The sequence below is a fragment of the Opisthocomus hoazin genome, chromosome 2 (genome assembly GCF_030867145.1).
Source record: "Opisthocomus hoazin isolate bOpiHoa1 chromosome 2, bOpiHoa1.hap1, whole genome shotgun sequence".
NCBI classification, from domain to species: domain Eukaryota; kingdom Metazoa; phylum Chordata; class Aves; order Opisthocomiformes; family Opisthocomidae; genus Opisthocomus; species Opisthocomus hoazin.
In genome coordinates this window covers 63,072,877-63,096,587 of record NC_134415.1, presented here as the reverse complement: position 1 = coordinate 63,096,587, position 23,711 = coordinate 63,072,877, and the positions used below count along the sequence as shown (strand labels likewise).

Genomic DNA, 23,711 nt, shown 5'->3' with positions numbered 1-23,711 from the left:
TCAGTAATTTCTTTTAGGTTATTTTGGCAATCCATTTCCTTGTAACTCTGTTTTATACTTTTATCTTCAATACTTAATCTCTAAAAAGTGGCTAATCAGTAAAAAAAACTGCATGCAGGGAACATCACTTAAACAAAAGTCTCAGGTGTTACATGCAGTGCAATTCAACTCCCATCTGCATGAAAAAACGTTTTTCCACCAGCTTCAGTGGGAATTGCATCGGGGCCATAAATCAGATGAAGATGCTCCATGCTAACAGTTATGCAGTGTGCTACAAACTACTTCAGAACATAGAACAATGATGTAACGACTCTCATAAAACCAGTTGGCTCATGGTTTTAAAGGACCTGAGTGTACGTTACCAATCTCAAGCCAGAACAGTAGAAAAGAAAAACATGCCAGCCATGAGTGACCTTACATTATTGGCCTCGTAGGCCAGAAATTAAGCAGCCTCCCTTCACTAGATGTGAGCCTCAGTCTTCAATTCTTTATACAGAGTGAGGAGAAAAGTCTCAATATATGGATTTAATTCCTATTGAAATCTTGGTGAAAGATGGTGGGTGATGTAAAGCTAAACATCAAGGGAATAACTGCTATCATCTGGCTGAGTTTGGTAAAATGGAGTTAATTTACACTTCTTTAGGGATTCACTGGTGTGTGAAATTAATCTAATTTAGATTGACCAGAAATTGAAAATGGAATGAAGGAGAAAAGCAATTAAAGACCTTTCCTAAATGCAAAAATAGTACTGCTTTAAGTGTACTGATACAGTTAAAGCACAGAACCCTTCATGCTACTGCTACCACCCCCTCCCGCTTGAGGACGAGAGTAATAGTCTGTACATCTACATATCATCACTGTACCAGTACGACCTCATCCAGAGGAAACACTGGTAGAATGCTTCTACCAATATCTGTAAATACATGGATTTTCAAGTTAAAACAGTTCACTGTTCTGCATACAGACCAGGCCTAGCAGGTAAACATCTGCTGGAACGGCTCGGTGCAATTGATTGTACACGTGGCTTAGCATTTACCTCAATGACTTTTAGCACTTTCGTGTTATTGTCACTGTGTTGTTCCAACAAGCAACGGTTAATGTAAGATGCAGACGTTCACATACCGTATACTTATGAAAAACTGTTTCCCAGAGATGTGGCAGAGATAACATTGTCATCGTACGATTCAAAGTAGCTCGCTGTAGATCACATATCAGAAGAGGGTCCCACCTGAAAACATAACAAACCCGTATGGTAAGTTCAACATATTGAGAGTTTTACATCCAGCTCTGCTAATAGATTTTTGTGTTTTCACATATTCCTCCTCTGCATTAAAAGGGTCTGTGCTCTTTCCAGGCCTACAGAAAACATTTTGCTTTCACTGTGTGAAAGTTCTTGTAAAAGAACTTGTTCTCGAAACAAGTAAGTTTCCTCCTGTAGCCAAACTGTTTTGGCCCACTGCTCCAGACCAGATCTCAGGCATACGATCAAAGCAATGAAAACTAGTTTTCAACATTAATGTAGAAGTAGTTATGGTCTAGAGGACAGATACAGAATTTCAGATTTCCCATTTGACAGGTCCTTGACAAGCACATAATTCCTTTCACCAGTGCATTGTCAGTTTGGCTCTACCTTTCCTTTTTTTCACATAAAAAATCACTGGTTTAGAAGAAGACACAACATCGGAGCTCCCTTGTGAACTATTCTCTTGAGATGAAGGGGTCTTAAGAGAGCATTTCTTTCCTATCGGTGACTACAATCACCTTATTTATAATCGATTGGTTATTTCAAATCACTTGATAGGTGAGTCTGTTTTTCAATATTTTCATATATACTGTAGTTAACCAGTGCAGATATGGAAAATGAGCTTGTACTAGCAGCACTGTCTCCAATGACGACACACACGGCAGCAAACAAACTTCCCAATTTAAGAGGTGAAACAGTTTTTTATTACTGAAAGTAATCATAAAATCACAATCGATTTAAACAAACATAAACTCAGGCAACCTAAAAATCTACAGCATTAAATAAAGAAAACCTGCTTGGACTGTGTATCCCCATAAACAAGTGTTTGAAACAAGAATTACGAAACTCTGTTAATTGTATTGACTCCTCCTGGGATGCATGAGGATATGGATGAAGCTGTAAAATACAGTTATTGATACAAAAGGCAGATTAACTGGGTTCTCTTTATTTTTTAAATGTAATATGACTTACAGGACACTCAGAAATATACCCAGGCACACACATGTACAGACACACCCACAGTGATAAGAAGTTACATCAGAGATAAAGCTGGGGTTGTATCTTTTCAAATCAAGCCTCCCCAAACAGATGCTGATCTTCCTCCTGCTCTACAAGCTGCATCTCATCCAACAGTAAGAGGTTTTCAGGAGGGAAGTCTGGTAAATAACAAAGAATTTTAAAGAAATTCTGGTTTTAGATTTTAGCCACAGTTTACATATTTTAAATTACTCTAATGCTTCTTTGACTCTTCATACCACCAAAGTGGTTTGGCTCTTGCCTTTATTATGTTTCAATGGCCAGGCACAACATCACGCAGTTCACTAACACCACATATGTCTTTATGTGCTGCCACCTAAACAAGTCAGTACAAGAGACCATACTCTGTAGCTGGTCTTCAACAACAAGCGTAAAACTTTGTAAAGATTAAGTTAGGAAGAACACACTCTGTGGTCCAAAACAAGACAAGAGAAATGGCCTGAAGTTGCATCAGGGGAGGTATAGATTGGATGTTAGGAAAAATTTCTTTACTGAAATAGTGGTCAGATACTGGAACAGGCTGCCTAGGGAAGCGGTGGAGTCACCATCCCTGGAAGTGTTCAAAAAACATGTAGACATGGCACTTCAGGACATGGTTTAGCAGGCATGGTGATGTTGGATTGACGGTTGGACTGGATGATCTTACAGATCTTTTCCAACCTTAATTATTCTATGATTCTAAGAAAAAAAACAGAATCGGTTTGAAGTACCAGCAATGTGTTGGCTGCGGCACCGGCACCGTCAGCACCGCCGACTTGCAGCCACCTCCGACGGCTCGTGCGAGGGGCTGCTCACCGGGAGGTTGACCTACGTGAACGCAGCTCAGGGCTGCCGTATGGGGCTGATGCCAGGAGCCAGGTGCGCTGGGGACCCAGTGCAAGCTGCACCGGGCAGCTGTGGGGGCTTGCGCTGCAGATGAACACCCCAACACCCGTAGCACTTTTGACCTAACAAATGGGGTCTTCGGAGCAGGAATGCCTGAAAACTGCTCACCGGCCTGGGGAGTTGTGCCAGAAGTCACACGCAGAGAGCTCACCAGTCCCTCAGCTTCAGAAGTGCCAAACGATGAGCTGGTTTCTGCACTCCCAGACGCAGACAGGGACAAGGGAATACGAAAGCATTATCGGGATTTGGTGGACAGTTTAAACTTACAAAGTACACTTAAAATTTTTAAGGAACATACATCCCTAACTCCTCACATCCAAGCTTGATGTTATACAGGAGTTTCCCTAAACAAGACATTTCTCTGAGTGTGAGATGTATCCATTCTACAGAACTGCTTACATTTTGCTTCCTAGTAACTCTGTTTTACCTACAAAAGCAATTCTCTCTCAAATCCTCAAAGGCTTAAAAAGATTCTTCCCTCCCAGCGAAATCACTTGGAGCATCCTTGCCACAAAAAGATGATGCTATAACTGACCAGCTGTCCTCAACAGGAAAACACAGTAAGACTTGCAGTTCATTCTTTTTCTGCTTGCAGATTTATTTGGGGTCGTTTAATCAATTTGTCCCTAATGACTGCACCTAATAATTTACCTCGTATCACTTCATTTACCTTTTAAAAAACCAACAAAACTTTCCAGGTGAATAATTTATTTAAACATTTTTCTTTTCTTTTTTTGTTGCTGCCTGTTAACTGTGCTCTTGGAAAACTAGTATTCTAACACAAAAGTCCTGAATCACCACATGAATCAAACAGAATGACCTCACAGGAGCTACACCTTGAACAGAAATCTATCACAACACATGGAACCAAGCAAAATGCAGTCTTTCAACTCTAGTGAATTCAAACCTAATTCAGGTTGGTAGCTGTCACCAGCTACCATTCGCTTCCTGCTGTTCAGTGTCCTGTAGGAAACGAGTTTGTAATTCTACATTTTGATTGCCTTGTACTCAAATCCCTTCAGTGAGTCTTATCCTCTTCTTTGGCCAGGTCAGAGTCATGGTCCAGATTTTCAAGGTCACAAATCATGCCCCATTTTCAGTGCTTATTGCCCCTCTCCTCGCAGCTGAGATGGAGAGATCTTGGAGACCATGTAGGAGAAAGCCAAAACTGCTCAAAAAAACCCACTTCTAAATATTCATATTAATGCACACAGCATATCCACAACAACAGAGCTGAAGAGGTCTTACAAACACCAGTATTTAGAAAGTGCCTATAAAACCACTGCTGTGCTCTAGGACTTTGAGCAGAATTTGGGCAATTCTTTCTTCAACTTCAGTAAATACTGTTTGCTCACTTGAAAAATGAAGGACTTTTACAAAATGGGCAAGTATCTAAACCAAATGCTTAGACTGATTAGATACAGGCATTGAATTGTTTACTAAAATCAAGTCTAAGTGTTAAGCCTAAAAAACTCCCGAGATACATATATTTCCTTATGAAATTTAAAAAAACTACAGCTTCTAACTTCAAAAAGATTTATCTGTGAATAACCTTTCAGAAAAATATATTTTAAAACTAAAGAAAAAATATAATTAATGATCTGAAAAAACATTCCTCTTCTTTCCTCTCAATTTCAGGAATTAAGAAAACAATTACAACCTCAAGTCTTACTTTCCTGGCACCTGTCTTTCTGTTTCAGAACTTCAGTCTTATTTCAATAAAGGTTGAGAAAGCTGATCTTTAGTTCTCTCTGACATCAGAAGCTACATTACAGACATGACAGCATTTGTGTACTTTACTACGCAACATAAAAAATGGATGGAGGAATCAACTGTCTGAAAAATACGTCAGACTAACATTCAGGCAGACCGAAACCCTCTTCTCCGTATGCACAACGACAACACAAGCTTCTTCTCCAACCACATCTCCCCACACACTCCAGCTGCTCTCTGGCAGGAACCAGAGCAGTACACTCTCAGTCACCAGGAATCACGCTGCTGATAACGGCAATTCAGTTCCGCGGTTGTAATATCTGAAGACAAACAAGCCGCATCCTCAAGTGGCAGGGGAAGCAGGAACAGAGTAAGAGAAAGAAAATGCAGCTGCAAGCAAGGGGTAAACTGCAGCGGGAGGTTCCCCGGCGATGCACACCAATCTGCCATCCGATGGCATCAGGGGACTTAGAAACCGCAGACCAGAGGCACTCCCGACACAAAGCTGCGCGAACGGAGTGAGGGACATGCCAGAGCTGTACAAGAAATAATGCATGAACATCCCCACACAGACAATATTTTTTCTTTGGCTTTCTTTGATAACCTGCACAGAGGGCATTTAAAGTAAAAAAATACTTGACGGATTGTCTCTGGCATGATACACTCCACCAGCACTACTTAATTAATCAAGTGTGTTGTCCTTTTCCACCCTATGACTTGCTTTGACCTTTCTTTTTGACTGATTTTTTTTTAATTCTGCCCCTCACTTTCATGAATGTTAGTGATCACAAAATATATTAAGAGTGACAAACAGTAAACATTGCTGGAGGCTGTTGCACTTGGACTGCGATGTGGATGACCATCCGGAGACCGGTATACGAGCTCAGAGTTAGAAGGTCACTCGAATACCTACCCCTCCAAAGATCAACACTTTTGAAAAACAACCTCTGAAATCAAAATCTAACAACACCAAGAGTATTTCATAATAATTTCTATTTCTATTCCAGCAGCTTTAATCTGAAACTTCCACTTCAAAGAACAAAAGTCATTAAACAGAGCATGTTGTCAAATGCGACAGTAGATGCTGGGGCTACGAACGTATGGGGAAAAAACACCCCGTTCCCTAACATCACAAGCACAGGTGACAGACAGACAGAAAAAGACAGACAGAGAGTCAGTCTAAACAAAGAGATTTGATCACTAATCAGAGACAGAAATCCATCTGAGAGTCACAACTGTCTCTGCAGACTCTGAAAGACTGAAATAAATTGGCTTAGTACTATATTAAAAAATGAATTTAATTAGCTGACATTAAGCAGGATAAGTTTGTGGTACCACGTTGCTCTGACAAGCTGTCTCCAGAAGGGTAAGTGGAAGGTAAAATCTTATTTTTCAGGACGAGATTACGGCCATGCACTGAGACAGAAGGTAACAGTGCATCTGCTGAGAGCAGCTTAAAGTTGGTGCTGGACATTTCATCTCGCACTATAAAAGGATGGTATGTGACAGACGAGCCAGAAGTGCGAGTTTCAGATTCTGCACATTTATTCATATGGCTGTGCAGCTTCATCTCTTTCTGATGTTGCCACTTACGTGAAGCAGAAAGCCTCAGTATAACCTCTGCCAGGAGTTTTTTATCCAGCTTCTCTCAGTCAGAGATGGCCTCTGGAAAGACTTCAACACCCTAGGTGCAATTTATTCATTTTTGTTTGTATGAGAGCACATTGGTCCTTAGTTGGAAAAACGAGGTCTGTGCGGGCGGCGGTTTCTGTGCTGACCTGCCGGCTGCTGCACACCTATCGTCTGTTTTACGGGGTCACCGACAGCACCCCTGCACTGCTCCCAGCATCTACCAAGACTTCTGCCTTCTTCTTTACACGGCATACAGCCTATGCATCACGATGTAGGCTGCAAGCAGAGTGGCAGTGGTTGACAGTGAAGAAAGTAGACAGAAACGATGGCCATAATCTAGAGGCAGATACTGACAACTGAAGAATCGATGGTAAAATGCATAGGAAATCCAAATTAAGTTTTTCCCTGAGAAAGACTTGGAAGAAATGGAGTAATAAATTTCAGACAGGCTGCCCAGAGGGGTTGTGGCATCTCCTTCTCTGGAGATACTCAAAACCCACCTGGACGTGGTCCTGTGCAGCCTGCTGTAGGTGACACTGTTTTAGCAGGGGGGTTGGACCAGATGATCTCCAGAGGTCCCTTCCAGCTCCTAACATTCTGTGATTTTGTGATTCTGTAAAGCAAGAGTCCCATGCATATGAGACTTGACAAGCCTCGCCTTCTCATGCCTCCTTCTATTTAACAATAAATTTAGTTCTGGGGAAAGGCATCTTGCTGCCAGTGCCAGAAATTCTGCTTATTTGCAAAGCAGGCGCATGCATTCCAGGCCGTGACCAGGGAAGCTATTGCTCACGTCACTTACATTAACGTCTCAGCTGTGTTACACCAAAACCAAGCCATATTTGCCAAGGCCGAGAGCCTTTGGACACCCCATTAGCAAGTCGTTCGGGAGGTGTTCCTCCATCATGTGACACAACTGCACAGCAATGTAAACCCTCAACTGAGTCTGGCAGTGCCCTGCTTCCCCCCCAACTCCTCCCACCAGGACCGTATTTAGGCTGCGTGACCTTGTGTAGCAGTTTGCGGATTTCTGAAGAGCAAGACCAACACACCACGTGCCCTCCTCTGGCACCACATCAATCACCCCACTTTAATGATGACTTCTTCTGATAAACCGCCCTGTGCACCTAACTGTCCTCCCCAGCGGCTGCACCTAGCGCAATAAATTAAACATGCCCTTTACCATACCCTGCCACTGTGTAATCCATTAGCACAGACAAAGCGACTGAGAACTTCAGCTGGCAGGTAGGGGTCAAAGCCAGCAGGGATCAAGAGACCCCAGTTTTACTAGCCACTTGATGGGTGATCTTGAATCTCTCAGTCTATATTTTCTCATAATTATAGAGAATAATCGTATTTCTTTCCAGCTATACTGAGAATCACAGATACAAGATACTACTTACTACTGGTATGTATCCACACCACCTGTAACTATATGTAACTACAGATAAGAACTGCCTTCAACTAAACAAACACAGCTACAAACAGAGAACATATGATTTTGTAGTATTAATTCTTAATTATTTCACTCTCTTCCAGGAAACTCCAGTCCACAGCTGCGCATGAATAGAGACACAAGATCTTTATGATAAGAAAAGCAAAACAATGGCCTGACATGACCTAACGAAAGCACAGGATACTACCTCCCTCCCCCAGCAGAAACCTCCTCATTCCAAAACTTCCTTTCAAGTGCTCTGAATATGTTACTAGACAAAGAAACAAGAAATTCACTTCTGCAAGGCAGTAACATTTTTTAAAATAGTGGCATCTGACATTATTCCATACATCTTCCCAAAAATCAATGTGCTTTATGTCAGATGGGACCTTTAAACTTCAGAATAAAACAAATTTTGGTCTGAATCGCAACACAAAGATAAATGTAATAAACTTTAAATATGTCAAAAGCTCTGCTGGAGAAAGGTTTGCTGAAGGCTTAACATGGAGCTGAGGGCTCACACAGTATTACAAGATTGACCTCTGTGCTGCTAAGCAATGTATGGTGCTAGGAGTGTTACCAGCTCACAAGACTTGAGAAACAGACTGAGCTCTTCACTGCCACAGATTTCATATCTGACCATGGAGGGCATCTCACAATCTGTCTTTGTCTTTGATCCCTGTGACAACGGTTCTTTCCTCTCTTTACCTTCATGTATCAGACACTTGGATTGTAAATTCAGTGTGTCTGAAGACATAAAGACAAGGAAGCCTGCCTTTTCATAGAAGCCTGTAGATGTTACCACAGGGAAAATCAGAGTCATCATAATAAAAAATCACTTGTATCACACAATTCCAACTTTTTACCATTTTCACACAGCTTCCTATCCGGCAAGTATTCTCAAAGGAGTAATTTCTGCCTTCCTCCCAAGATCTCTTTTGTACCCTTGTTTCCTACATAAAAAAAAAACCTACAGTCACACATCGTGTGTAATGTCACGCCTGTGTCTGTCTGTCTTCCCCTAAAAATTTCTCTAAAGTCATTTAACAAAGAGGTAGCAATCTCAGAATTACTCAGTTGCCAGAAGCTCCTTCCGATTCCAACTTGTGCTCAAAGAGATGAGAGACAATCAGCATCCGCACTAAGGGAGAAATCTTCCATTTTGACTCACAAGACATTGCAGAATCTGCAGACAAAACAGATGTACAGAGGTGCAAAGCTGTGCCAAAAGCTGAAGTTCACAACTACAGGTGCACCCATATGGCTAAATAAAAGTGGGAAAGGAAGCAAGTTTGACCACTGCCGCTCGACAGTTTGCCTTCTGCGTGGTTTTGGACCACTCCGGCCGCCTCCTCGCAAGAGAAGGCTGCTGTCAGGATGGGACCTAGCCAGTGCGACCCAGCCGTCAGTTCAAGGGCTGATCCTTTGCCTTTTACACAGCAGCCCAAACACAGCTGAGGGCTGCACCCAAAAGACAGGCACTTACAGGACTCTGGGGTTCATGATTTCTGCTGCACACCGAAAATCGGAGGTGTTTTCTATTGCACCTGGTGGGTGCCGTGCTGAAGGAGCAGAAAACCAGGGGAGTGGGAAGGCTTGCAAATACCCACACGTACTGCTGCCTCCCCGCAACGCCCCACCGACCCTCTGTTCCACCGTTCTCCCTTCTTTGAACTGAATTGGAGCGTCGATGCTGTAAGTCAAGACACGTAGAGGCACTGACTGGGCAGTGTCCCCGCCAGAGCTGTCTGTGGAGCTGAGCTTTGCTGCCTCCGGCCAAGCATCCAGCCCTCCCCACAGCCCCGTGTCTGCTTCCATCCCGTGCCTGCTTCCGTGTCCCTCCACACTAGGCACTCCCAAACACAGGCTCTTCGGAGCCTCGTATTACTGCCACAAAAATCTACTACAGCAGACATCAGTTTGCTTCCTACACATCCTATACCCAGTACTCATTAAACATTTAAAAACAGTAATCCGTGCATACTTCCAAACTTTAAAGCCTTTCTGTTCAGGGGACAAATCAATAAACACCACATACAGTTTATTTTCTAGAAACATATATCACCCAGAAAGAGTTGTGAAAATGCTGGCTGCTTCACAGTTCTCTAGTCACAAACGTTCAAGACCAAAATTTGGTAATAGAAAGGTCCACGACATCTCTAGTCTTCTTCAAAAGCATCAGGTAAATACTGGACAACATCACACTACTGTACCAGAACTCCATGCCCATATTAGTTACATCTTCCTTTTAGTGGTCTGCCTTAAGTCCTTTTCATCCACTGTTTCCATCAATGCTTTATCCCGAGACCTTCTTCCCACATTCCAGCAGCACCTCAACAGGGGTTTTACCAACTGTGTATCTAAAATTGAACTACTCTTCTTTAATGTTCTGACAAACAGAGGAAACCAGTGTTGCCCTTTGGTCCAAGCATTTAAATTCAGGAGCTAATTATTCCCTCACTGAAGTCTAATATCTGTTAGTCACTCTGTGTGGGATTATCCATAGTCCAAATCTTGTCCTCCAAATCATTCTATATGGGGAGAAACCTCTTGTATCAGGACTTTCCTCCGAGTGGTTCACCTCCATTACCCAGTCCCAGAAAGCGACCTCTGTAAGACCGGGAATCTGTGAGCAGGTGTCGATGGGGATCCCCTCGGGCCACACACTGACCGGCTAATGAACGGCTCCGGACAACACTCCCCCATCTGGGACCTTCCGCTTCCAAGGGGATGGTTTCAAGAGAACGACCCTCCAACTGAATCCCTGAAAACACTAAATTGTTGAAAAGAGGCTCAGATAAGAGTCAAGGTTTTAGGTACTGGAAACAGAAGCCCTGGTAAGATGAGCTGTTTAGCAGATAATTAACCACACATCGTGAAGCTTCTGTGTTCTTCATCCTGGGGAGGAAGCGAACAAGACTGGTTACCTCCCAGCACAGGCGCTACTCTAGTATTGAGCACAGATCCTTACAGGGAATTGACGAGGAATAGAGACAGGTGTCAGCACGGAATTCTGAGGAACAGAGGTCTATGGCCTAGCAATCCAACCATCATACAACAGACAGTTTGAGCTTGTGATCCGTATCTCACTGGGAAAAGGCTACACAGCTCCCATCACCCCAGTGCCTCCCATGGAGTTTTCCAGGGAGGACACAGTGCAGTATTTGAAAAATCCCGAAGCCCTCCACAAGAAGCTACTGCTTTAAAAACGGTGGGAGAAAAGCCATGAAGCTGTTAACAGATGTAAATACACACACCTGCACACACCCCTGAGCACCCCAATTACAGTTGTAAAGAAAACCTCACAAACCTGAAACGATACGATGCTGTCTCTCTAGTTCTGTCACAACTGGCTGTTTGATCAAAATGTAACAACAAAACTAAAATAAACAAGACAGATGAATTTCACTGCTGACCTGTGGAAAACCAACGTATCTTCCAAGAGATATGTTTGTGCTAGTGCCACTGCAACACAGAAAAGTGGGATCAGCAGCAGGTGAATTACAATCAGCAGCAATGGAATTATAATCATATTGTGCTGTAAAAATTTAAAAAAAATGAAAAATTGCATCACATATTTGCATCATAAATCATACTAAAACACATAGAGACATTGACGATACTTCAAATAAACTATCTGTGTAATGAAAAATATGAAGAAGCAACTTTTAAAGCAATTTATTACTTATTCCCACACTTGGTAAAAAAAAAAAACTATTATATCAATTTATTTATTTTACACTATCAAAAACATCTTCTTTTGAAAGTGGTCATTTCTTTCCACCACCAGTTTGTAGCATCCTGCTTCCCCTTTTGGAATTTAGGCAACTCGCAATTTCATCTGTTGGAGGGAGGGGAAAGATTTGAGTGGCTCGAAGTAAGCGCAGCTACAAGAAATGGCTTGTAGTTGAAAGACAGATGACAGCAGGATGGAACACGTAACCAGAATATTTTTGAAGTCTAAAATTTTTCTTCCTATTGATATAATACGGACAACAGATGGGTTTTTAAATGCAGCTCTTGGTACAACTTTGCATGTGAGAAGGAAAATAATTTGGAGTTCACGGGAACAGGAGCAGATTGTTCTGTGGATCCAGTTGGTGTCATTCTACAGCCTTAAACTCTCTGCAAAATACTGTAAGCAGAACAGCAGGAGACCCAAAATTCCCCACAGTGGCTCCAGCTGAGTAAGCCATTTCTATTCACAAAGTATATAAGCATATACTTAACTTCAGGAGCATGTGTAGGACCCAGTGACTTCACAACAACTTCAGAATCTGCCCAAAATTAAAGCTGCACTCAGGGGTTTTGCTATGTAAGCACTAGATACATCTGGCAGCTATTTACAGGCTTCTCTTTTCACTGGGTCTGTGTGGTACATCTTCCACCTGCCAGAGCATTTCCTTCATTTGCCAAGGAATGCGCTCACCAAACTGGCCAGGATGGGCCTCGCTGCACGTAGGAGGCATCCAAGAAACACCGGTTGCCGGGCACAGGGCAAGACAAGCAGAAAGGACTGCGAGCAGGCAGGACATCCTCCCGCGTACACCAGAAGCATTACTGGGAAGACAGAGGAAAACCAGAAGTATTGACAGCATAAGTTTAATTACGTTAATTACTTAATTTTTTCCTGTTTAAGTGTTAAACTACCAAACAGGGAGAAAAAAACCCTGTTGGTCTGCCTTCACTTGCTGGTGAGGTCCAAGCGTGACCACCACAACCTGGGCAGCTGGGAGCGGTGGGGCACCAGGGTCCCTGGCATCACCTGCTCTCAGCCACCAGAGTACGGTTCTGCAAGACTACGAGCTCTGTGCATGTAGCAATGATGACTAACATTTTCTCAGAAACATGCGTTAGCGAGAACAGCATGCTGCTAACGAGTGGACGTGGCACAGGTTACGTGTCCTGTGTAAAACCGGCCCCATCTGCAGCTCTCCTGAACATTCCCACTGCCACCACAGACATGTACACAGCTCAGTCACAACACCCTGAACCAGGAGGAAAAACAGAGCAACCACCGTCTCTTCAGACGCGGAGGGACTGACCACCACGCAGCATAAATCGGGGTGGCTTTCAGGTTTTCATGGCCTGATTCACACCTCTCAAAGGCTTAGCGCAGGAGGGGCCGAGAGCAGCCCCGTGGGCACTCTTTTGATTTAGGAAGCACTGACTCCAAAACATTTTGTAGCGTTCCCAACAGCTATCTTAAGCAAGACTTGCTCAGGCCAGTTACCCTTTGAACTGCCCAGGTATTTAACAATGCAAATTTCACAAAGTTGCAAACAGCCACAGTAAAGCTGGCAGGTTCTGCATCGCCCACGTGCACCCGCTGAACAGCAGAATTGTCTTCTCCCTCCACACTGCAAAGCTGCTACTCACTCTAATGCTCACTGCAATGCAATGTCTTCCATTAGATTCCATACATATGATGCTGTCATTTGTAGTTTCAACATGAAGCATTCAAATTTCAAGTGCAAATGCATGAATTAAAAGCAGTTTTACAGGTGAAATAAAATGTAGATTGAAGCAGGGAGTGTTATTATAGTTTTCAGAGCATCTTTAAAAAATGGTTATAAAAAAAATCGACATTACCATTTCGAATCTACAGCAATGACACATCAGCAGAAATGAAAAATTTGCTTTTTCACTAATGCAACCAGGCACCTTACTGCAGTATGCCAGCAAAACTGACTTGCTGCAGAAGGAATTGAACTGGCACAACCACAACAGAAGGGATTTTAATCTACAAGCGCTGCACTGTGGAAAGCAACTACTCAAGCAAGCATGTTCTGTGCAGATAAACCAAATCTTTCACGCCGCACTTACAAATTCCACTCACAAACGGAAGCCTCACTATAAACATCCCCAAAGTCTGAGAAGGTTCAAAGCCAGGGTCAGCTGAGGTAAAGAAAGACAGCACACGTATTTTTGGATGGCAAAACAAGTTCTCTGCAACACACAAGTGTGTTTTATTGGTGCTTCCAAAGAAACACGTACCATGGCAACACCGCTATGGTGTTGAACTCACCTTGGTAAAAGTGGTGTGCGTTCAACACACCCCCACGGCTAGTCTTGTCTGCGATTCCACAAAAGCTTTTGCTTCTCACCCCCACAAACAACGAAGCCATCACGACTGGCGATCTGTCTCCCCCAAAGCAGCAGCATGTTCATACGGGACAGGCTGCGGGGCAGCAGGACTGCAACAAGCACAGCTGCAGGAACCAGGCAAACGCTCTCCTGTGAAACCCACACTAAAATCCATTCCTGTGACAAGGCGCTGAGACCTCGTACCCACTCAGATTATGTGTTATACACAGTTCAGCATTTCCTAGAGGCTGACCTGACGCACGCACAACAGCTTCGGGCAGGCTACGAAACGTTTGTGTTTCAGCAACGCAACCTGGAGCAAGCGTGGCCGTTGCGCTCATACCAAGGCACATAGTGTAAGCAGCATTAAGAGACACTAAGCCCACAACAATGACAAGATTTTATTAAAACTCCCCCATCTTAATCTATTCAGACTAAAACTTTGTTTTTATCAGCCTAACTGTATATTTGTGGGTTTTTTTCTCAAAAAAATGCTTCAATCTGCTGAGAGAAGTCTTCTAGCAGATGGACTGGTAATGAAATACAAATAGAACATTAAATATGAAAAATGTAATGCACAACGTATTTTTCTCCTTTACTTATTTAATCTTAATTTGCACCTAGTCATTTTCATGCTGAGCATCTTGTGTAGTTAAGTAATTAGTGTAAATTAAATTTCACCTTTTTTTAACTGGCAAAAATGGTGAAACTGAGTTGGTAATTACTTCAAGTTTTGCTGCAATATGGGAACAACTTGATAACCTGAAGACACTTCAGGGTTTGAATGGACAAGATACATGGGCTTTCAACAAAAGCAAGGAAAATGGAACAACTGTGCACAGCAACTTGCAGGGCAAGAAATCCCTCTCTGCAGAGCCTTACGACCGGGACTGTTAACCTCTGAAGACCTATTCAAGGACCTCGGGATGTGAGAGCTCACTCCTGAGCAAGCCGCTGCCCACGCACACCGACAGACAGGCCCCCTCCCTGCCCGTGCATCCGTGCCACTCGCAGCAATTACTTTCCTTCAGCTGGAAGCCACTCACTTGCCCTGCGCTGCTCCCTCAGATCACACCGATTTCAGCAGGAATTCCACCAAAGAACAAGGCCGCCCCACAGCTCCCACAGCAGACGGTGAATGACCCTTGATCCCCCCGGGCTGCCCCCGGCTCGCGCCCAGCAGCCCTCAGCCCACCCCTGCTACCCCCGGCGAAGGCCACCGGGCACAGGCTCTGACCAGACACCAGAACGCCGCAGGCAGCCACAGTAACCCCCTCTGCAGCTACACCCATCCCACAGACCCCGCCAAAATGTGGGGTGACAGCTCCCGTGGGCCCCACGGTGATCCCTCCTGCCCTGCCAGCCTTACAAAGCTCAGCTCTTGAGAAAACCACAAGGGCTCCTCATCCAAAAAAGTAAGGGAAATACAAGGAAAGGAGACTCGAACCCTCCTAATTAACCACGTCAGAAAATTGCAACCATGCTACTATTGATATCGTGTGCAAAAATGGCAACAATTTAATATGATGCCCTACATAATATTCATCTGCGTTAAGAAAACCGTGGAGTTGCAGAAAGGACATCACCATTAGCCAGCCAACAAGCACTACGGAGTTGAAAGTAGAAACTATCGGAGTCGACACAAATAGAAAGCACTTGTTGAACTCTATATTTGGTTATAACCCCGCAGATTTAGGAAAAGGTCTTTCTCCACCTACAAGATCTTGGTGTCCTTATATGCCACTACCCAGATCCCCAGCTCTAAGCTTCTGCTGCTGTGACAGTAACACATGACTACACAAAATTAAGTCAATTCAGTACGATAAATGAAAGTTCTCCTGAAGACTGAAATCTAAGTGTTCATAAAAAGACTGAAATCTAAGTGTTCATAAAAAGCAAGTTCCTTCTGAAGGATGTTGCAGCGACAGTCCAAGAGAAATCCTGCATTTGTTTGGAAAATAAGGCCGTAACGAGAGCAGCGCGCTCCACTTCCCTATAGTGCTTTTTCGACGTCCCTTGGCCATGACCTGAGTGGCCTCCTGTGTGAGAAAATACATGTTTCCGTCTGTGTCTCTTCATCTCCTCTTCTCCGTGCTGAGATTATCAGCAATGGTGCGAGCTAGAGAAGCGGCCTACAGATGTAACTGTTTCTCATTACAACATCTCAGCTGTTGTCTGTACTAAAGCATAATCAGCCACTGTGTACGGATGCACATAGGGTAGTATATAAGAGAAGACCATAAATATCAGCACTCATTTTCAAATATTTGTTGTAAATAACAATAAAATCTCAAAATACAGTAGTTAATAACTCTATGGCACAGATTACAGCTACTTCACCTATAGATGAAAGGAAAGAAAAATATAGAATTATTTGGTCAAAATGAGAGGGAGCAGGACAGTTTGAAGGGGAATTCAGGAGCCCTAAACCATTCTTTTCCTAAAAAGTCACTGTTTCCACTCCTTTCCTAAAGACGTGTTATCCTCAGGCCTTTATTTCCTAGTATTATTATTTAGTATTTGTATCCACATCACCAAAGCAAGAGGTCATCCCAGGCTTAATAACTCAGCATGACTTTGAAGATCAAAACTGAGTAACAGCAGAGAAAATTGTCAAGAATTAAAGGAAGATTTAACTTAAAATCAATTGCTTTTATTCTAACGCATTCATAGAACTACTTGCCTCCCCTTCTCCATAAACTGGTTGTAAAGTCTCTTGAGACAGCGGACTATTGTAGTATATACATCCCTAATGACCCTATAGGGGCATATTTAAAAGAAGAGAAGATATTTATGTAACACTTTACAGGGGCAAACACAGCTCATCAAATTATTTTCTTTTGCACATGAAATCACTCCCATTTAAGACACTTTTCCCATTTATTATTCTACAGTGCTTTTCCAAAGGAAAAACAACAGCCAGGGGGAGTGGGGGCTGGAATTTGGCATGCACATAATACAAAACTCTCCAAGGACTGCACATGCCTGAGCAAATTCACTCTTTTCTCCATTAAACATTCCCATCCCAAGACACTGTTTCAAGACGCATCCTCATAACGCATCCTCATAAGCAATAGCTGGACCTTGTCTGTACAGCTGAGAGTACCAACACACAGTATTTAATTTCAAAACCCAGCCATATCCTATTCAGCAAAAGGTTGAGTGCCATTATTTCCTTGCCCATCTTGCTTTTCCCTGCTTGCAGACATCTCGCCATACACAATTCATGTTACATAACCCCAGCTTATTAAAAAGAACAGTTATTTGGCTAGGTAGTGCGATAGATTAATGAGGTGAATCCAGAACTTGCTTATTACGGAACCCAGACAAAAGCTGCTCCTCAAATAATATGCCTATGCCACATTAAACAAATGAATAAGCAACTGCACCGGCACTGTTTACATTCAAAGTTAATTAAATCTTTTCAATTCAGGATGCTGTACTCTAGACTACTCAGTGCCTCTTCTCATACCACAATATGCAAAATCCTACCACGTATGCATCTTAAAAGAGTGACCCGCCCCCCCCGATCATTAGAGAGTAACAGCTGAATATTGAACCAATTAATTCCACTCACAAGAATACTGTATTGCTTTAATGTTTTGGCTGACTTTGATGAGACGAAATCCTCCTCCCTGAGTTAGCTGCAAAATGCTTGTGTTTCTCAATAACCATTCTTACTCATATCCCTGTTTCGTTTACTAAGTGTAAAAGCAGCAGGCGTAGAGGGTTAAAAAGGTTTCCTGTTGATGCTCTGCAAGAAGCAAGCCTCTGTATCCCAGCAAGGTAAAGAAATCTGTTCAGGCCCTGTATATTAAGCATTATTCAGCACTACCGGGACCATATTCCAGGATCCCTCAATGCCCACCTGACAGCGTGTCTTCTGTATTATGCAAGTGATGTGGTCTCCCCAAGGCAAAGCATCACCTGACCATCCTGGTCTTTGCGGCTGAGCTGTATCCAGTGACATGCTCTGTGGAGAAAGCTATTGCCACATAACAGTATTCTCTTCTCAGTCACTTCTCCAGGGTAAAAAAAAAATAAGTAAATAAATTAAAATGCTCTTATTTCTGGCATCACCACCACAGCAGAGCAATAGGGAGGCAGCAGCAAGGGGGGCCCTGCGCGAGCACCGGCTGGCTGCCGAGCCCAGACCTGAAATTAGGTCTCAGCCCGCTCCGCTGCAGGGGAAGGGAGGGAAAAAAGCGAAGGAAAAAAAAAAAAGAAAAAGGCCCGCACTTTCTCAGAGCAGGAAGCAGGGGAGGCCATGAGCGTTTCCTGTTGTGCAGCTGAAACAAGCAAAGACGTCATTACATTTACACTCCCTCAGGGTGTCAGCAGATTGAGGGCCAAAGTTCAGTCATTTCCAATGCACTGCGAGGAGGGAGGTTTTGGAGGAGAAACCAGCAGTGGCTTTATTGCTAACAGCGTTCTCTGCACTTGCATAGCAAAACAGCTAAGCAGCATGTTACCAGGCTCAGCTGCAGAGTATCGTATGTGACTAGAAACAATATTTGCTCAGGAGCCGTGCTGCTCTTGTTTTTCTTGTACAGCTTGTGTAAGAATATTACTACACTACAGAAATACACTAAGCTCTCAGTATAGCCCATACTTCTGCAAGCATCTGGAAACCAAGCCTTACATATTTTTGGATCCCATGGAGTAAAACATGTTTTGTGAATGCATTTGGGGCACAAGCAGAATGTAGAACTACAGGATTCCCTTGTCAGATACGGCTGACAAGCCAGCAAAGCGAACACAGATGCTTTCTTTCCAATTTCACCCGTCCGCCTGAAGCAGACAAGGGCCCAGCTTAAGGAAAAGGGTGAAGGCGCAGGAGTTGCGCAGCGGCACGTGGGAGTTCAGCATTCGGTAACTGACCGTCTCACAGGCTGTCCATCTGACCCCAAGTCAATCATTAGTATACTTGCCTGGCAAGCGTAGGGAGAACCTGGATTGCAGTCCTACTCACCATTACTACCTTCTGAAGTTAAACATTAGAAAGACATTTTTAATGGAAAGCATCATTAAGAATCCAAATGAGACCATCCGGGAGGTTTCAGAGTCTCCAGCACTGAAGTTTTAAAGAGCAGACTGGACAGCCATCATAGGAAATGGTTTGGTTAGAGCTGATCCTCCCCTGGGGCAGGGGGAGACAGGCTTCTGGTGCGCTCTCACTCATGAGGCACATTCTAAACCCATTTTCATTAGTCTCTGAACAACATGCCAAAATACAGTGGGGTAAATACAGTCATTCCACAACAAGCATGTCCTAGCAACAACCTCTGGTGTCCAGCACACCAGACTTTTGCTCTGTACACTGAATGAGACACACTGGGTAGCAGTGCTCCACTTGACAGAAGCTGATTTTCAAATAGAGGCACCTAATTCAACAAACCTCAATCACAAAGCTTACAAGGAGTTGGAAAATGCTTTTCTGGATGCTCATCTCATACGACCATCACTAGCAGAAGAGGAGTGTTTTTGACGTGTTTCTGCAGCAACCACCCTGTGGTCACACCGGGAACTGAAGCCAGCCTTTCAGCCCTAGTAATTCGGAGTATTAGAACTGAAACTAGGGAACAGCCAGTCTGTATCTTGAAGTCATAAGAAATCATACCTTTTGTGGGACATATACAATGCCACTGGCTTATCAAAACTGCTTATTTTACTAAAAGAAGGTAAAAGATAGTAGTTTTAATTATTTATAAACTAAACATTTCACATATACTTTTAAAAACATAATCTTCTACAAGGATATGAGATGGTTTGGTTGTTTTCCACCCTTTCCTTTCCAGGTCAATTTTTCAAAGACAGCTTTTCTTGAAGATTCACTGCCCAGTTAGCATGAAGAAACCTCCACTGCTGCTTGTTCCAACAAGCCTGAAGACTTCATCCCGAAGTTTGTCAGTGTGGCACTAATCATTAAGACTCTTTTCAGTATTAAAAAAAAAGGGGACAAATGAGTCTTTGGTGTTGGCAATGATTTGCAGCACACAACTAACAATCTGAGGAAGAAAATTTGATTTAAACTCTGCATCGAGTCAAAGAAGCATTAACTTTAGCAAAGACAGTTTGTATTAGGTCAAAGTACAGCTCTCAGAATCTGGCCCTTAAAAATGCAGGTGCTGGATCAGAATCCAGCCTGTATCATACACAGCAATGGGTGTAAGTAGTGGTGTTCTCCTGAGAGAAGGAAAAGGGCATGGAACCTTCAAAGTACTGCAAGAAAGCTTCCACTGTGCGCAGCATCCTAATCAACCCGTAAGAGGCATTTCATTTTCTGAAATCTGACCATAAAGTACCACACTCACTCAGAATAAGCTTGGTCAACTATTTTTAGCCCCATATCCGAGAATGAAAGAAATGCACCCACAATTTGTACTTTTGACTGTACTGAGACAATTGCCACACGGCACAACTGCAGCACGCAGCCAGGCTGTGGAACCACTCAGCACTGGCACATGGTATCGCAATAGGCATTCTTCACACATACATGGCTGCCTGTCGCAATACAGTGTCTGTTAAAGAATAGAGAACGTAACCAGGAACAGCAGTGTTTCCACACACCCCTCCATGCCCTGAGAGTTAACCTTCAGGTAATTACATCTTACTGTTCCGTTAGCTGAAGAACGGTATTAAACCATCTCTACCATGGTTTGAGGTGAGAAAGTGCCATATGTTCTCTACAGTATACTTTGCATCCATACATGACCCTAACATTTTTAAAAGAGCTGTATCTGTCGTGTTGGTTTTTCTTCATTTAAAGTTTGAAACATAAAGCAAAGGGACAGACGCAAACTGTGAACTGGCCTCACTGTCAGTGCCCCTGGTATGCTAATGAAAACACGTGCTTTTCCACTCCAAAATAGAAGCTGGTTGCAGTAAGTACAAATACATACAGAAAATAACTCTTAAACAAAGTTGGCAACCTACAAATTATTTAAAACCTTTACAGATCCCACAAACTCGGTTATACTTTTACCCTTTACAACACCCATCTGTGTTACCCATACTTAGAACAAAGCCACGATATTGTATCACTCAGGAATTTAAACTACGTACAAGGTTTTTACAATTTTTTCACTTCCCTTTGAAGGGATGTTTGGGAAATGCAAGTAGAAAAGCCATTATCTTGAGTTTTTTTGTTGAACTGTCCCATCACTAAGGGAACTCTCTCAGGCAGTTCTATAAACATAATTAAAATATCCTGTGCCACTTTTATGAGAAAGCAAGGCAAGTAAAGATGACAAGGTCCAAACTGCCAAATACCCAACAGCAAGTAATCACTTATCTTTAAAATACAGGTGGCAGAAAACAGAAGTGGGGGGCCTGCTTTTCACTGTGAACCTGGTACCCAGCCTCAATAGGGCAGCATGAGAGACTGCCCACCACTGAAGGGCACAATCCAACCACCAAGTGGTGGCAAACAGAAATTTCTGAAGTATCCCCCACCATCTGTCTTCTCACCTACCGCACTCACCTGCCCGGTGCCACACCCCTCCGCCCCAGCAGGACTCTTCCACCAGCACTGGTCTCTTCCCCCCAGGCACGCCAGGGGTTCCCCAGACACCAGGACGCACAGCCTCCTGTTCAGAAGCTACCAGGAAAACACTACGTTGCAAACAAAAAACACTACTGCGATTATGTGGTAAGGACTGAGATGAAAACAAACCTGACATTTCAGCTGGGATGATCCCACGCTTTTCAGGTGCGTGTGTCTGTAGACATAGTGTGAGAATGTATATATGTGTGTTGTGGGTGTTTACATATGTACACACATACACTCATGTATGTGTGAGCATATATATATAAAATAATATATATATGTGTGTGTATAATAATATAGATACACACAAAAAAAAGTTAATATATGAAAGTGATTTGGCTAAGCGGAACCAAAACCCTGTAACTGTAACTATCTTTCATAAGTAACAACTTATGGAGATTCTCTGGACAAAGCACATTAAGTCCTGGAAACAACTAGCAGAGGAAAAGACAAGCCCTTGTTTTGGGGCTTGCTCAAGTATTTATGTTTTATTTCTAATGTCTAATCAAGACAAAGCAGATCTGAAACCCATGTTTAAGAACCTAGAGTTTTCAACAATAGGTAACCTAATTTCAAGAAACCAAAAGCAGTTGCTAAAATATTTATTGAAATTGCTTTCATGGAAACAATGAGAAAACACTATAAAAATGTTAAAAATATTAAATCAACTTGACTGCTTCTGTATCTCATGAATTCAACAAGATCCTAGGCAACAATAATATTTAGAATAAATATTTTTCTTATGGGAATAGCATTTTCATTCAAATTGACCAGATGATATCAATTAGAAAAACAAAGATTAGATACAGAAAACACATTTACTGACTTAAAAACAAAACCGTACTCCAGTGATTACAAAGCTTGTTGAAGAAGACATTTACTTTTCCTTTCAAAGATCTTCTTTCCTAGGCTTTTTTCCTTTACACTATTTTGAACTGATTTCAATTCAAATGACATCAATCTGTTCACTAACGCTTCAGAAAGCACACACTACTCAGTGTAAAATACTGCACACATACAGAAATATAAAGATTAACATATCAAAGGCAAATCCAATACCAATTCCAAGTTCTGCACTTATGTTATATGCCCACTTTAAAAAAAAAAAGGAAGACAAACAGTGAAATAAATAAATAAAAATCAGTGATACAAAAATACAGTAACTTTCTACGTAATATACCATCTGTTCCACAGAAAAAAACATGCTGCAGCAAGCCATGGGGGCTACAGCTATGCAAAGCCCTTGTAAAAGAGCCAAGCGCCATAATGAGCAGTTTCAGGAGCTGTGGAAGCCCGTAGTACGAGCCACCACAGTACGGAGGCAGCCTGCAACACGCTCCGTGGGAACTCGTGGTCCCCCTTCCTGCGGGGAAGGGGGGACCTGGGCAGCCACGGACCCCTCAGAGAGCTCCCCGGACCTTGCAAGTCCAGGGTACCAGGAAAGCCCAGCAGCACTGAGGAGCAAGTGCTAGTTGTTTGAGGTTGCGGTGTTTCGCTACGGCTTTTTTTTTAAGTTTTGTCTCCAGAGTTACAGTAAACTGGATTTCCCCAGCTCCCCCACAGACCACACCTCCAGTGATGCTGCGCCCTGCTCTTGCACTACGAGTCTTGTATCTGCACACAGAAATAGTTGCCGGAACACGGGAGAGGACACCCCAGTACGCCTGCTGCCCCAGAGGCTCATTAAAAAGAGCAGCTGCTGTTGCACGCCAGACGCTTGCTCACGGCTGTGTCCCTTACAGCAAATGGAGTGCGAGTCTTCCAGCCACTCGGGCAGAGAGACCCAGATCAAAGAAGTACGAAGGGGTGCTCTGTTATGGTTGGGAAGGCCAATTAAGGTGCGCATCCCTCTCCTTCCAGCTGGCAAAGTCTCAGGTGCCTGGGATTATGCAGTAAGAATTCACTTCTGCTGCTTCTATTATTATTCATTAGGTGTGCGTTAAAATGTATCCCACCTTCCCAGCCTTTGGTTGCAAGATCACACCAAATACAGGCTTTAGGGCAAGGTCTGAGTTCTTTAAACCATGCTTGCAAAGGCTTAGCTTTTACTCTCCGTCACCAACCCTGGAGCAAACGATGGAATCGCACAACCCTGGGCAATTAGGAGACCATACCTGGACCGGAGGGAA

General features: G+C 43.1%; 1 protein-coding gene across 8 annotated transcripts in view; it reads right to left on the bottom strand.

The window, feature by feature from the left end:
* The window catches only part of HIVEP2 (HIVEP zinc finger 2), a 144,477-nt gene that overhangs the window by 107,310 nt on the left and 13,456 nt on the right, over nucleotides 1–23,711 (bottom strand). For 6 of the 8 annotated variants that reach the window (XM_075413910.1, XM_075413909.1, XM_075413911.1 and 3 more), the window contains exon 2: nucleotides 1,123–1,228. The gene's annotated coding sequence lies outside the window, so the exon portion shown is untranslated. Of the gene's footprint in view, nucleotides 1–1,122; nucleotides 1,229–3,274; nucleotides 3,341–17,901; nucleotides 18,143–23,711 lie in introns of those variants that run through there. The other 2 variants (XM_075413912.1, XM_075413913.1) reach the window with 2 other exon arrangements.